The sequence below is a fragment of the Myotis daubentonii genome, chromosome 12 (genome assembly GCF_963259705.1).
Source record: "Myotis daubentonii chromosome 12, mMyoDau2.1, whole genome shotgun sequence".
NCBI lineage: Eukaryota > Metazoa > Chordata > Mammalia > Chiroptera > Vespertilionidae > Myotis > Myotis daubentonii.
This window is the reverse complement of record NC_081851.1, coordinates 7,095,345-7,109,027: the sequence shown is the minus strand read 5'-3', so window position 1 is coordinate 7,109,027 and position 13,683 is coordinate 7,095,345.

Sequence of the window (13,683 nt, the reverse complement as noted above, 5' to 3'; positions counted from 1 at the left end):
GTAAGAAGGTATCGTCTTAGCAGGACTTGTCCTGCTCCCTTCAATGGGCTGCGAAATGGAACCTTAAAAGCAGGAGCCTGTTTTCTCAGAGACTTCGCAAATGCGACAGCTGTAGCTGTCAGGAAGGCCTGTCCTCTCCCAGGCAAGGGCGCTGCCCTGCGTTCTGATGCCTATCAATACTGTTGTTGTGGGAAAGAATAAGAAAATGGGACAGAATCTGGCAGATTCAAGAAAGGAAATAAGAAAACAAAATGAAGTTTATCATTAAGTAAACCGAAAACTCCTTGGTCTTACACAAAATGCTGGTTTGCGCTGTGGCTTTGAGGGTGGGAGGTTATAGTCAGAGAGGATGTTTGACAGATAGCTAGTGATAGGTGTTTGGGGATCTCAGATTCGCCCTCAGGTGACTGGGGCCAACGCGTGGGTCAGAGGCTGCATGTGTTCGCTGTGAATGGGGGATCGGCTGGGCACGGGAGGAGGGAGCTGCCAGGAGCAGAGCACACTTCTCGGGATGGGTGTGACCTCCTGAGGGTGTGACAGGACTCTAGGAGATGCTGAAGGGCTTTCTGGAAACAGCCCGCAATCGTTAGCTTTTTAACCACAAACCTCGGCACCTGTTTTTTAGCGCACTCAGGGGAAACAGTGGCAGGCGTGGCCAAGGGCTTGCTGAGACCCACTTCTAAAACACGCCCTTAACAATGCACACGAACAGCACATGCCCACTGTCCAAAGGAAAACTAAAGAGAATGCGTATGGATAAGCTGAAACGATGAAAACACCCCTATCCTTGTACAGCATGGTGGTCTGACATGTATACAATCGGCAAATGTTAACGTAAAACATTCAAACCCGTGAAGAATTTTTGTGAGTTTATTTGAGCCAAATTGTTGACAATTGCTGGGGATCAGACTCTCCATGGATTGGGATAATGCTCTGGAGCAGGGGTCCTCAAACTACGGCCCGCGGGCCACACGCAAATACAAATATTGTATTTGTTCCCGTTTTGTTTTTTTACTTCAAAATAAGATATGTGCAGTGTGCATAGGAATTTGTTCATAGTTTTTTTTTAAACTATAGTCCGGCCTCCAACGGTCTGAGGGACGGTGAACTGGCCCCCTGTTTAAAAAGTTTGAGGACCCCTGCTCTGGAGAATGGCGGTTTTCACCTATTTTTATACATTGCAATCCAAGGAGGGCCGTAGGTGGGTGACGTGAATTCCATTGGTGGTAGATTAGAGGGAAGGCAGAAAGCAAGGTGGGGGCGGGGAACCTCTGGGATTGGATAAGGAGTAAAATGATAGACACATGCTTCTTTCACTTAGGTGGGTGCAGGATAGTTAACAGTCAGCAATTAACATGATAAAAACAACAATGAAGGAATTTGTGGTTCTCAGGGCATTTGGTTGTGCCCTGAGGGGCCTGGAAAAAGGGAAGTTACAAGTTACCCTGACATTTCAAGGGTATGTTATCATAGAGGCAAAAAGACAATAGTCTCAGTTAAGGTAAAGGTTGATCTTGTCAGGGAAGATACTGGCCTAGGAGGTGACTACCCACCATAACTGCTTTTAGTTAAAGTTTAATTTCAGACCATCCTTTGTGGTGACTTTAGGTCTTAGAGTTTGCAAGACCGCCACACAGGCCTCCCCTGAGCTGGTCAGCTTAGTGTGTGGCCCTTTTGTCCAGACAAAGTAATCCGTGTGTAAGTCTAGTGGCATTGGGCACCTGAAACTATCCTATATCATAAAGAGGTGATATGCAAATTAACTCTCACGCCCTCACAAGATGGCTGCCTACGACCAGGTCAGCAGGGAGATTAGTGAGGGACGACCAAACGACTGAACAGCAGGCTGTGTGGGGCGACCAGGCTAGCAGGGGGGCCAAGAGGGGTGACCAGGAAGGCGGGGGGGGGGGGCAGTTGGGGTGGCCAAGCCGGGGGGGGGGCAGTAAGAGGTAACCAGGCCAGCAGGCAGGGGGCACTTAGGGACGACCAGACTGGCAGGGGGGGTGCAGTTAGGGGCAACCAGGTTGTCAGGGGGGGCAGTTGGAGGTGATTAGGCTGGCGGGGGGGGAGGCAGTGAGGGGCAACTAGCCCAGCAGGAGGGCAGTAAGGGGTGACCAGGCCAGCAGGGGGGATTGGGCCTAAACTGGCAGTTAGACATCCCCTGTGGGGTCCCAGATTGGAGAGGGTGCAGGCTGGGCTGAGAGGACCACCCCTCCCACCCCCCATGCACAAATTTCATGCACCGGGCCTCTAGTTATAAAATAACAGGGAATGTCATCTGTAAATGAAACATTTTTCAAAATGCAAAACCCTTCCTTTGAGACCGACTCTGCCTCCATTTTGGTGAGTCCTGTTTTCTCTCTGAGCCCTTTGGCATTTGAGAAAACCTGCTGGGCACCTGTTGGCTGTAGCCCACACTCCTGTCAGCAATGGTGCCAGCATCTTACCATGCCAGCAGGCTTCTTCCTACAAAAGCTTTTAACTCCCATTCCAGGGAGTCGCTCACTCTGGTCCGTGTTTCGTTGTTTTCTATTAGTGGCGTTGCCAAGACTGACCACGTGGTAGGGAGACTACATCGCTCAGATTATTTCCTTGGGACCAGTTCCCAGAGGTGGGACCGTGGGGTCAAAGAGCACCGGCATTTTGAAGCTCTTGATACTGGCTACTAAGTTAATTTAGGAAAATGCTATTCATTTATACCCCCCAGCCCTGTATGAATATCGTTTCCCTAGCTTCACCAACACTGGGTTGTAATATTAAAAGAGTCCTAACCTGACCCCTGGCAAGGCTACGTTGCTGCCTTAGTTTGTTCTAAGGAAACCATTGCAAAACCTCTGGCTTCTTGTTCTGCCCCTTTGGGCTGTTTCTCATCTTTCTGGCTGCTCGTTAGCAAAGCAAGCGTCTCTTACAGTAACTTATGCCAACCTAGTTTCTCAGCGCTTTGACCTCATTTGTGTCGCTGAGTGTGAGGGAATCAGATGCTTTTGATCTGTCTTTTTACCATTTGAACAGCTTGGGGCAAACCTCAGTCTGTGTGGCTTTATCTCCTTTTTATCTTTAAAACTTGCTTTCCACCTCACCACAGGGTCACATGATTGAACTGGGAGCAGAAAGGGACAAGGTAGAGGGAAGTTCTTCCAGTAGAAAGAAAGCAAACACCATTCCTGTGGTTGTTATGTGAAGCTTATTATGTCTTACCTTATAGAGGACTAGCCGCCCAGCGCACAAAATTAGTGCAGGGGAGCGGGGGGCCCCTCAGCCCAGCCTGCAGCCTCTCACAATCCTGGACCCCTCGGGGGATGTCTGACTGGATCAGGCCTAAACCAGCAGTTGGACATACCTCTCACAATCTGGGATCGCTGGCTCCTAACCACTTGCCTGCCTTCCTGATCACCCCTAATTGTTTGCCTGCCTGCCTGATTGCCCCTAACTGTTCACCTGCCTGCCTGATTGCCCTTAACTGCTTGCCTGCCTGCCTGATCACCCCTAACCACTCACCTGCCTGCCTGATTGCCCCTAATCCCTCTGCCTGCCTGTCTTCCTGATCACCCCTAACTGTTCACCTGCCTGCCTGGTTGCCCCTAATCACTCTGCCTGCCTGCCTGCCTGATTGCCCCTAACTGCTTGCCTGCCCACCTGATTGCCCCTTACTGCCTCTGCCTCGACCCCCACCACCATGGTTTCATCCAGAAGGACATCCAGAATGACATCTGGAAGGTCGTTTGGCTGTCTGGTCTAATTAGTGTATTACGCTTTTATTATCATAGACTAGACGCCCAGTGCACAAAAATTTGTGCACTCGGGGGGGGGGGGGGTCCCTCAGCCCAGCTTGTGCCCTCTCGCAGTCTGGGACCCCTCGGGAGATAAAGACCTGCTGGCTTAGGCCTGCTTCTGGGTGGCAGAGGTCAGGCCCAATCCCTAGGTGCAGCCCTGGTCGGGCTCAGAGCAGGGCCGATTGGGGAGTAGGGGCACGGCCCCCTGTCATGCACAGAGCAGGGCAGATTGGGAGGTTGCGATGTCACCCTCAGTCATGCTCAGGGTAGGGCCGATTGGGGGGGGTTGGGGCACCGCCCCCTGTCACACTCAAGGCAGGGTCGATGGGGAGGTTGCAGTGCCACCCCCCGTCACACAGAGAGCAGGGCCCGTGGTGGGGGTTGGGGCGCCGTACCCTGTCACACACAGAGCAGGGTCCAATCAGGGGGTTGGGGCACTGCACCCTGTCACACACAGAGCCGCAGGGCGATCAGGGGGTTGGGGAGCTCCCCCCTATCAGGAACAGAGCAGGGCTGATCAGGGGGTTGGGGTGCCTTCCCCTGTCATGAACAGAGCAGGACGGATAGGGAGGTTGTGGCCCCTCCCCCTGTCACACACAGAGCTGCAGGGCGATCGGGGGGTTTGGGTGCTGCCCCCTGTCACGCTGATCCTGGTGCTGGGAGGCCTCGCGGCTCCACTGATCCTGGTGCTGGGACGCATATTACCCTTTTACTATGTAGGATAGAGGCCTGGTGCATGGGTGGGGGCCAGCTGGTTTGCCCTGAAGGGTGTCCTGGATCAGGGTGGGGGTCCCCACTGGGGTGCCTGGCCAGCCTGGATGAGGGGATGATGGCTGTTTGCAGCTGGTCACACACCCTTCAGGGTGGGGGTCCCCACTGGGGTGCCTGGCCAGTCTGGGTGAGGGGCTCAGGGCTGTTTTCAGGCTGGCAGGTGACTGAAGCTCCCAACTGCTCCTTTTTTTCTTTTCTTTTTTTTTTTATTCTGGGCCAGCTTTAGCTCTGGCTCCAGCTCTGAGGCCTCTGCTGCTGAAAGAAGGTATCTGGTTTGTTTGGGTTCTATAATTGAAACACTGTATCAACTCCAGCTCTGAGATCCTGGCGGACTGAAAGCAGGTTTCTGGGGTTTTATTTAGCTTCTATATTTGTAACTATGTTTCAAACTGCAAGCTCAGAGGCTGGCAAGGCAGGCGGGGAACGTTGGTTTCCTCCGTCACTGAAGCAAGCAAGCCTCATGTTAGTTTCAAGCTGCCTGGCTGCTGGCCGCCATCTTGGCTGGCAGTTAATTTGCATATCTCGCTGATTAGCCAATGGGAAGGGTAGCGGACGTACGCTAATTACCATGTTTCTCTTTTATTAGATAGGATGGTTTCTGGAGAGCTAAATGTCTTCCATTTCTAGACTCAGAAGCGGGGAGTGTGCATGCTGCCATGGTTTTTGGCTTTAATCCAGTGGCAGCTCATGGGGTGTCCTGGCGGGAGAGCATGGGGTGACCCTGTGGGAGTGTGGGGTGTCCCAGCAGGATGTGCTTTAGATTAAACATGGTTTGCATCGGGTTTCTTTTTATCTCAGTGCACACAAGACAGATGCATTGTCCCGTCCTCCGCTCTGCTCTGACCACAGGAGAGCTCCTCAGAGGCGGGGAGGGCTTTCCCTTCTTTCTCTGTAGGGCCTGGCTTGGGGCCAACACCCGTGGGCTCCAGAAATGTTTCCCGAGGGGGCCAATGGAAGGGCTCTGAGAACATTTTACCTAACTCCACGGGGACAGCAGCATCCAAAAGGGAGCGCAGGTTTAAAAGGTTGCTTTTCTGGGGATACAGGGACTATTTTGTTAGTTTAGTTTATTTGGGTTGCTTTCCTTTTCTACTGAGTGAACCTCTAAAAGTCTTAATAAATATTAGGCAAATGAATGCAATGCTGGGGGAGCCAGGAGAACACCTCGGCTCTTGTGAGTGCAGTCTTCAGGTGGCAGGTGCCAGTCTTTGGGTGTAGGGTGCCTGTCTCTGGGTGTTGGGTGCCTGTCTCTGGGTGTTGGGTGTCAGTCTCTGGGTGTTGGGTGCCTGTCTCTGGGTGTTGGGGGCCAGTCTCTGGGTGTTGGGTGTCAGTCTCTGGGTGTTGGGGGCCAGTCTCTGGGTGTTGGGTGCCTGTCTCTGGGTGTTGGGTGCCAGTCTCTGGGTGTTGGATGTCAGTCTCTGGGTGTTGGGGGCCTGTCTCTGGGTGTTGGGTGCCAGTCTTTGGGTGTTGGGTGCCTGTCTCTGGGTGTTGGGTGCCTGTCTCTGGGTGTTGGGTGCCAGTCTCTGGGTGTTGGGTGCCTGTCTCTGGGTGTTGGGTGTCAGTCTCTTGATGTTGGGTGCCAGTCTCTGGGTGTTGGATGTCAGTCTCTGGGTGTTGGGGGCCTGTCTCTGGGTGTTGGGTGCCAGTCTTTGGGTGTTGGGTGCCTGTCTCTGGGTGTTGGGTGCCTGTCTCTGGGTGTTGGGTGCCAGTCTCTGGGTGTTGGGTGTCAGTCTCTGGGTGTTGGGTGCCTGTCTCTGGGTGTTGGATGTCAGTCTCTGGGTGTTGGGTGCCTGTCTCTGGGTGTTGGATGTCAGTCTCTGGGTGTTGGGTGCCTGTCTCTGGGTGTTGGATGTCAGTCTCTGGGTGTTGGGTGCCAGTCTCTGGGTGTTGGATGTCAGTCTCTGGGTGTTGGGTGCCTGTCTCTGGGTGTTGGATGTCAGTCTCTGGGTGTTGGGTGCCTGTCTCTGGGTGTTGGGTGCCTGTCTCTGGGTGTTGGGTGTCAGTCTCTTGATGTTGGGGGCCAGTCTCTGGGTGTTGGGTGTCTGTCTCTGGGTGTTGGGTGCCAGTCTCTGGGTGTTGGGTGTCAGTCTCTGGGTGTTGGGTGCCTGTCTCTGGGTGTTGGGTGTCAGTCTCTGGGTGTTGGGTGCCAGTCTCTGGGTGTTGGATGTCAGTCTCTGGGTGTTGGGTGCCTGTCTCTGGGTGTTGGGTGCCAGTCTCTGGGTGTTGGGTGCCTGTCTCTGGGTGTTGGGTGCCAGTCTCTGGGTGTTGGGTGTCAGTCTCTGGGTGTTGGGTGCCTGTCTCTGGGTGTTGGGTGCCTGTCTCTGGGTGTTGGGTGTCAGTCTCTGGGTGTTGGGGGCCTGTCTCTGGGTGTTGGGTGCCAGTCTCTGAGACTTGGTGAGAGTGTGAAGAGCTCAGCTGCGAGCACAGCCTCCCCTCTGGCCTCAGCTCAGTGCGTGGATGAGGAGTGAGGACCAGGCTGGGTCCAGCAGTGGTTTGAACCTGGCCTCTCCCTGCCACGTGGGAGCTGCTCTCAGTGCCAGTCATCGGCATTGCTACCTGATTGTGCAGGTAAGTCAGTGAGGCGCTGAGTGGACTGGCCTACGCCACCCAGTGGTGAGTGCCCGCTGGGCTTCGGAGCAGGCGGTCTCCCTGGGGCCAGGCACGGTGGTGAGGTGGGGCCCGGGACCTCAGAGGCGGCAGCACGCGGTGTGGGGACGACGGGTGTTTGTGCTGCTCGCCCGGGTCCATGGGCTCCATGTGCTCCATCCCCACCAAGGAACATGCGTTGTCCTGGGTTCTGTGCATCCCTTATTTCTAACCTTTCTCACAAACTTGCAAGACTGGCATCCTTATTCCGGGTTTAGGGTCAAACAAACGGGGACTCTGAGGGGCTGGATCAGGGGCCTAAGGAGGCAGCTAGGTTTGAAGGGCCCTCCGTTCACCTCCGGTCCGCTTCGCCTCCCAGCCCTGCACCCAGAGGTGCGGGTGTCCCCGCGTGCTGCTTCCGGGGGTGCTGAGCCTGCACTCTCAGCCACGTCGCCCGGTCCTTGGGGTGGAGGGAGGTCCCTAGCCCGCCTCCCTGCTTCTATGTGGGCCGGGGCTTAGAGCTGATTTCCTGGCCGCTGCCCCCTGGCAGGCCACCCCTCCCGTGTCACCCCGCACAGGGAGTGTCTGCAGTAGGGGGCACCGTTAGCTTCCCATGAGCACCTGGCTCTGCACCAGGGAAGTCCTGAGGGTGCCCGGCGGGCGGAGTGCGAGGGCGCTGGCCGGGTGGGCCTGCCCCCTCTCCCCTGGCCGCTTCTCTATCCTCCCGCGGCCTAGTTGCTCCAGTTATAAAACGGAGATAAGAGTAACAGTTAAAATGGTATTTTACTTATTTTTCTCATCAACTTTTCAGTAAGATTTTGCGATTAAAAGTTTTTAAGTAAATAACACACGGCTTATTGACCTTTGAACTGATGTCTCTCAATTTGAAAGGCTGTTCCGTGGCGTCTCTCTCTTCCTTTCCCCAGCACCGACCCTCTGCCTTCCCACAGGCAGCCACCGTTGTGCTTCCTGCCCCGCTTCCACACTGTTAGCCAGGCTCCAGGGAAACGGGGCGGGGGCGCGTGCACCGGGTGGGGAGGGAGTTTGCAGGGGTGCGGGCGCGTGCGTATGGAGAGGAGAAGCCCACCCCGACCGCTGCGTGGACCCAGGAGAGCTGACGCACGGGCCGGGAGCCGGAGAGCCAACGGGACGTGGCAGTGCCGGTCCGCGGCCTGGACCGGCCCAGGAGGGCAGCAATGTCTCAGCTCAGAGGGCAGGCGGGGTCACCTTCCTCTGCCTGTTCGCCCCTCCGGCCTCAGCCGCTTGGCCGGTGCCCACGCACAGCGGGGAGGCCGGCGGCTCACCCTCCGACCCGAGGCCGGTCCCCCAGAAGCTCCGAGACACACCAGAAGCGCGGCCAAGCAGCCCTCTGCCCCGGCCGGCTGGCAGGCGACATGCCAGCGAGCCCCGCGGGCCGAGGCCCCTCTGCAGCCCTGCCCTGCCTGTGCCCCCGGAGCGGCGTTTCTGGGCGCATGCTCCTGCTGCAGCCGAAGTTCCCGTCACTTGCAGAAGTGCCAGCATTTGCCGGCTAAATTCCTGGCCGGGAATCGCCGCGTCAGAGGCGGTGTGTGCTGGTGACGTGATTTTATTTCAGAATTGTCCGCCCACCGCCCACCCGGTTCGCCCCTTGACCCCTGCCCCGGGGATGTGTGCGAGGACGCTCCCTGGGGTGCCGGCCCCCCGGGGCGCCCACGCTGGTTCTCCTTAAACCGCGGTGGTCCTACAGGGGAGGAAGTTATCTCGGTGTGTCTTTGATCACATGACTGAGGATTTTTATTAACTTGTTTATAGCAGGTTCAGGTTCCCAGCAAAGCTGGGGGGACGCGGAGAGAGCTCTGGTGCTCCTCCTGGCCCCGCACAGCGGCCCCACGGCGCCCGGGCTGCCTCCCGAGCGCACCCCTGCCTTCCGCCGCGGGCCGGCCTGACTGGTCGCTGCTGCCCAGAGCCCGCAGCCTGCGCTAGGCTCTTGGTGCAGTTCGTTCTGTGGGTTGGGGCCAATGGACACTAGCAATGACATGTGTCCACCATTAGCGTCATACAGAGCAGTTTCCCGGCCCGAAGAGTCCCCGCTCCCCTGCTCATCCCTCCTCACCCAGCTCCTGGCGGCCGACCTTTGTGCTGTCTACAGGCTTATCTTCCCGGGTATCATGGAGCTGGCCTCACACGGCCTGCAGCCTGTTCGGGCGGACCTAGTTTACGGTCCTTGGTCATGCATTGAAGCTTTCTTCCCTGTTTCTCATGCTTGATGGCTCATTGCTTGTTGGCACCGAATAAGATGCTACTGCTGGGCTGTCCCATGGGTTACTGTGCACCCCCTGCAGGAAAGACACCTCGGTTGCCTCCAAGTTTCGGAAATTATGAATAAAACTGCTATAAATATCCACCACGTGCGGGCTTTGTGTGGATGTAAGTTTTCAACTCCTTTGTGAAAACACCAGGGTGCGGTGGCTAATGGGGAAGAGGTGAGGGGCTGAGGGGGGAGAGGTGAGGGGCTGAGGGGGGAGAGGTGCGGGACTGAGGGGGGAGAGGTGCGGGGCTGAGGGGGGTGAGGTGTGGGGCTGAGGGGGGAGAGGTGCGGGGCTGAGGGGGGTGAGGTGCAGGGCTGAGGGGGGAGAGGTTCGGGGCTGAGGGGAGTGAGGTGAGGGGCTGAGAGGGGAGAGGTGAGGGGCTGAGGGGGGTGAGGTGCGGGGCTGAGGGGGGTGAGGTGCGGGGCTGAGGGGGGAGAGGTGCGGGGCTGAGGGAGGTGAGGACAGGGGGTGAGGTTAGGGGGTGAGGACTGGGGGTGAAGGCGGGGGGTGAGGACAGGGGGTGAGGGCGGGAGGTGAGGGCGGGGGGTGAGGGCAGGGGGTGAGGACAGGGGGTGAGGACAGGGGGTGAGGGCAGGGGGTGAGGACAGGGGCCGAGGGCGGGGGGTGAGGGCAGGGGGTGAGGACAGGGGGTGAGGGCAGGGGGTGAGGACAGGGGCCGAGGGCAGGGGTGGTACTGCAGGGCGGAAGGGGGCCTGGACCTGCGGGCTGTGGTGGGAGGAGGGCCTGGGGAGCCGGGAGACCTGGAGGCCCGGTCCTGTGGGCACTGGGCTCACGGCAAGGACTTCGCGTTTTCTCCTAAGTGCCAGGTCCTTCCGTCACGGCCGGGAAACAGCCCGAGTGTGTGTCTGGCTTCCGCGGCCCCGAGTGTCCACAGGGCCGGGCGCAGCTCCACGCACACGCGGGCATGACGGCGTGTCTGCGGCGGGAGTGCAGCGGGGCGGCCCCAGGCACGCACTCTCTTGCCCAGCCCTGACCTCCTGTGGCTGACAAGTGACCCCCACTTGGCCTGAATGTGGCTGCTGTGGCCAAGGAGACACCCTCCGCCCAGCAGCAGGGCTGCGGGAGAGGCGTTCTCACCGTCAGGGCGTGGCTACCCACAGGACCGACCATCTGGACCCCGGGGCTGGGGTCCAGGCTGGGATGTAGGGACATCGGGGCAGGAAGTGGGAAGGCAGGGAGGTCAGGGAGCCCCGGGAGCCAGCCTCTCAGTCCGGGGACAGAGGGCAGGTGGGTTGTCCCTGCTCGCCACCACCCCTGCCCCCCAACACATGGGTCACGAGGTTCCAAAGGAAAATGTTGACACGGAACATCCTGAGACAATGAGAAAGCATTCTGGGACTCCCAGCTTTGCGGCTTTTGGTTTCCCACACTGGCGTCTGTCCGTCCGTGGAGACCAGCTTCAGAGAGGAAGCGCAGTGAGGGCTCCAGCAAGGCCAAGGCGGGAGCCTCGGATCCGGCCGGGAGCACGAGCGAGGCCGTGGCGGAACCAGGCGACGGCAGGTGTGTCTTTGTGGGAGTTTGCCTCCTTTTTGGTCTTCGAGGGGCAAGTATTGGAAGCGAACGTGCTTATAAGTTCTGCTCGTTCTCCTAAACAGGCTGAACCCGGACAGGGAGGCCTTCTGCCCAGCTTGGCTGTGTTGCCTTAGTGACTGTGGCCGCTCCGTCGTTTATGCCAACAACATACTCCAACATGAGCCACAGACCCACACACTCCCAAGCCCGAGGTGGTCCCCCGCAGATGCAGGTGGCTCCCCCATGTGTGTCCAGAGTTGGAGGTAGGACTTGACTGGAACCCCCTGGGGTTCCCGACCTCCCAGGGCATCTTTCCTTAGACCACCACTCCGTTCGCTGGCCCCGTGGCCTCCTCGCTTGCCCACCAAGGAGCAGCCGCCCCGCCTGGAGGCCCCGCCCGTCCCAGCTCCTCCCGCCGTGCTTGCTGCTCCCGACATGCCTGTTCCTCACCCAGGTTTTCTGACTTTCAAATTGTCCCGGAGGAAACGGAGCCCAGAGCTAGCAGCTCTCTCTTAAGAGGCAGCGAGTGAGTAAGAGCCAGGCTTTGGAGGCGGGTGGCGGGACCCCCGACTCCACACCCGCGGGGCTGCAGCTTGTGGGCAGGCCTCCCTGGGGCGCAGCTGGCGGCGCCTGTGCCCGTCCCCATGGCAGCGCAGACCGCGCCCACTCCCTGGGGCAGCACCGCATCGTTCAGAGTGGCCGGCAGCGTCAGCGCAAGCGTGTCAGACTTGCGCCCGCGGGCCCAGGCACCCACAATGAGTATTTTTGTGGCCCAGCCAATATAACGGATGTAAGAAATGTTTTAATAAAAATGTCATAACTTAATTTTTACAATATCCTATTATACATAATTATTAATAACGAACTACACCGTTCGCTAATGGCTGATGACTACAATCGTGTTGCATTCATTTCTCTTCTGTGCCTCTCGTGCAGGCGCACCATTTCTCTCCACTAATACCAGCAGCGAATATTTTAGCAGCTGATGGCCACATCATTAGTCTTGGGCTGACTTGTTTGGTGTGCACGACAGGAAATATTTCACTTTCAGAGAACAAGAAAAATAGGTTTACTTGTGTTATACTTGTTAATTTGTGCAGTTATTCAGTGTCTGGTAAGTGAATGTTCTATTATTTTATGTTAATGATGACTCATTTATTTCAGCCCTTTGTATTCAGCATGTCTCTCTCGAAATAAACCTACGTTTCTAGGAAAATTGAAGCTTTTGTTTTTTGTGGCCTACATAAACTTCAACCTTGTTTATTTGGCCGATGTTAGCCTTTGAGTTTGACATGCTTGTGTGAGCTGGTTTATTTGTTTTTTATCTTTACTGGAGGATATGTTTATTGACTTTTTAGAAAGAGTGGAAGGAAGGGAGGGAGAAAAGGAGAGAAAGAGAGAAACATCAATGTGAGAGAGAAACATTGATCGGTTGCCTCCCGACCAGGGACTGAACCCGAAAGCTAGGTATGGGCCCTGATGGTAATCAAACTCACATCCTTTTGATGAGTGGGATGATGCTCTAACCAATGGAGCAACTGTCCAGGACTGTAAGATAGTTTTTTAAAAATGTATTATGTGTGAGGGTAACTTTCCGGCCTCTGAAATGGCCAGGAGGTAGCATTTAAGCTAAAATCAATACAAGTGAAATATCTTCTATAGATATGGAACCCTAATATGCAATAGACCAAATGGTATAACAACCGAACACTGGTCACTATGATGTGTGCTGACCAGCAGGGGATGTACAGGTGATCAGGGGCACCAGACCAAGGCAGGACGCTGGCCGCTGTCATCAGGACGAGCCTCTGGTGGTTACTGAAAAATCTTTGTGCCTGTGAGCTGTGGTCCCGCCCGGCACTCATACCTGTTGCTGGCACTGGCCCTGTCATACCCACTGCTGGTGCCTGCACTGGCCCATGATCACTTGGCGTCTTCAGCAGGTGCGAATGGCGGCTGCTGCTGCCCCTGATCACCCCTCAGGGCTTCTCCACCCCCCGCCCCCCGCTCCTGAGGAGCAAGGGGCCGGCAGCCACCTCTCACACCCACTGCCAGCGCCAGGCCCCACATGCACCTGCAGCTGCCACCAGAACTTTCACCCGCTGACGGCACGGAGCAATTGCGGCTGGCGCCAGCAGCAGGTGCAAGTGGGGCTAGCACTGTCAGTGCATGGGAGGGGCAGTGGTGGCAGTGGGAGCAGGGCTGCTGGCAGAAAGGGCACTGGGGGCTGTGGTGGCAGGGGCCGGGCAGGGGCACAGAGGATGAGCCGAGACCCACCCCATGCCCACAGTTCCTTTCAAGGTGCACGAATTCATGCACTGGGCCCGTAGTGTATAATAATAAAGTATAAATTCAAGTATAATAGGGACTTGATAGATATTTCTCTGGAATGACTAAATGGACCTTGCCTGAAGTAGGTAGGAGAGACCTGGTTTCACAAAGAGTATCACCTGTCCATTAAAGAATAATCTATACTTCAAAAATATAAGAGATAGCCCTGGCTGGTTTGAATCAGCATCAGCCTGAGGACTGAAGGGTCCTGGGCTTGATTCTAGTCAAGGGCACATGCCTGGGTTGTGGGCTCGATCCCCATTAGGGGGCATGCAGAAGGCAGCCAATCAATGATTCTCTCTCATCATTGATGTTTCTCTCTCTCTCTCTCTCTCTCTCTCTCTCTCTCCCTTCCTCTCTAAAATCAATAAAAAAAGAAGTCACTAAGAAATATATGAGAG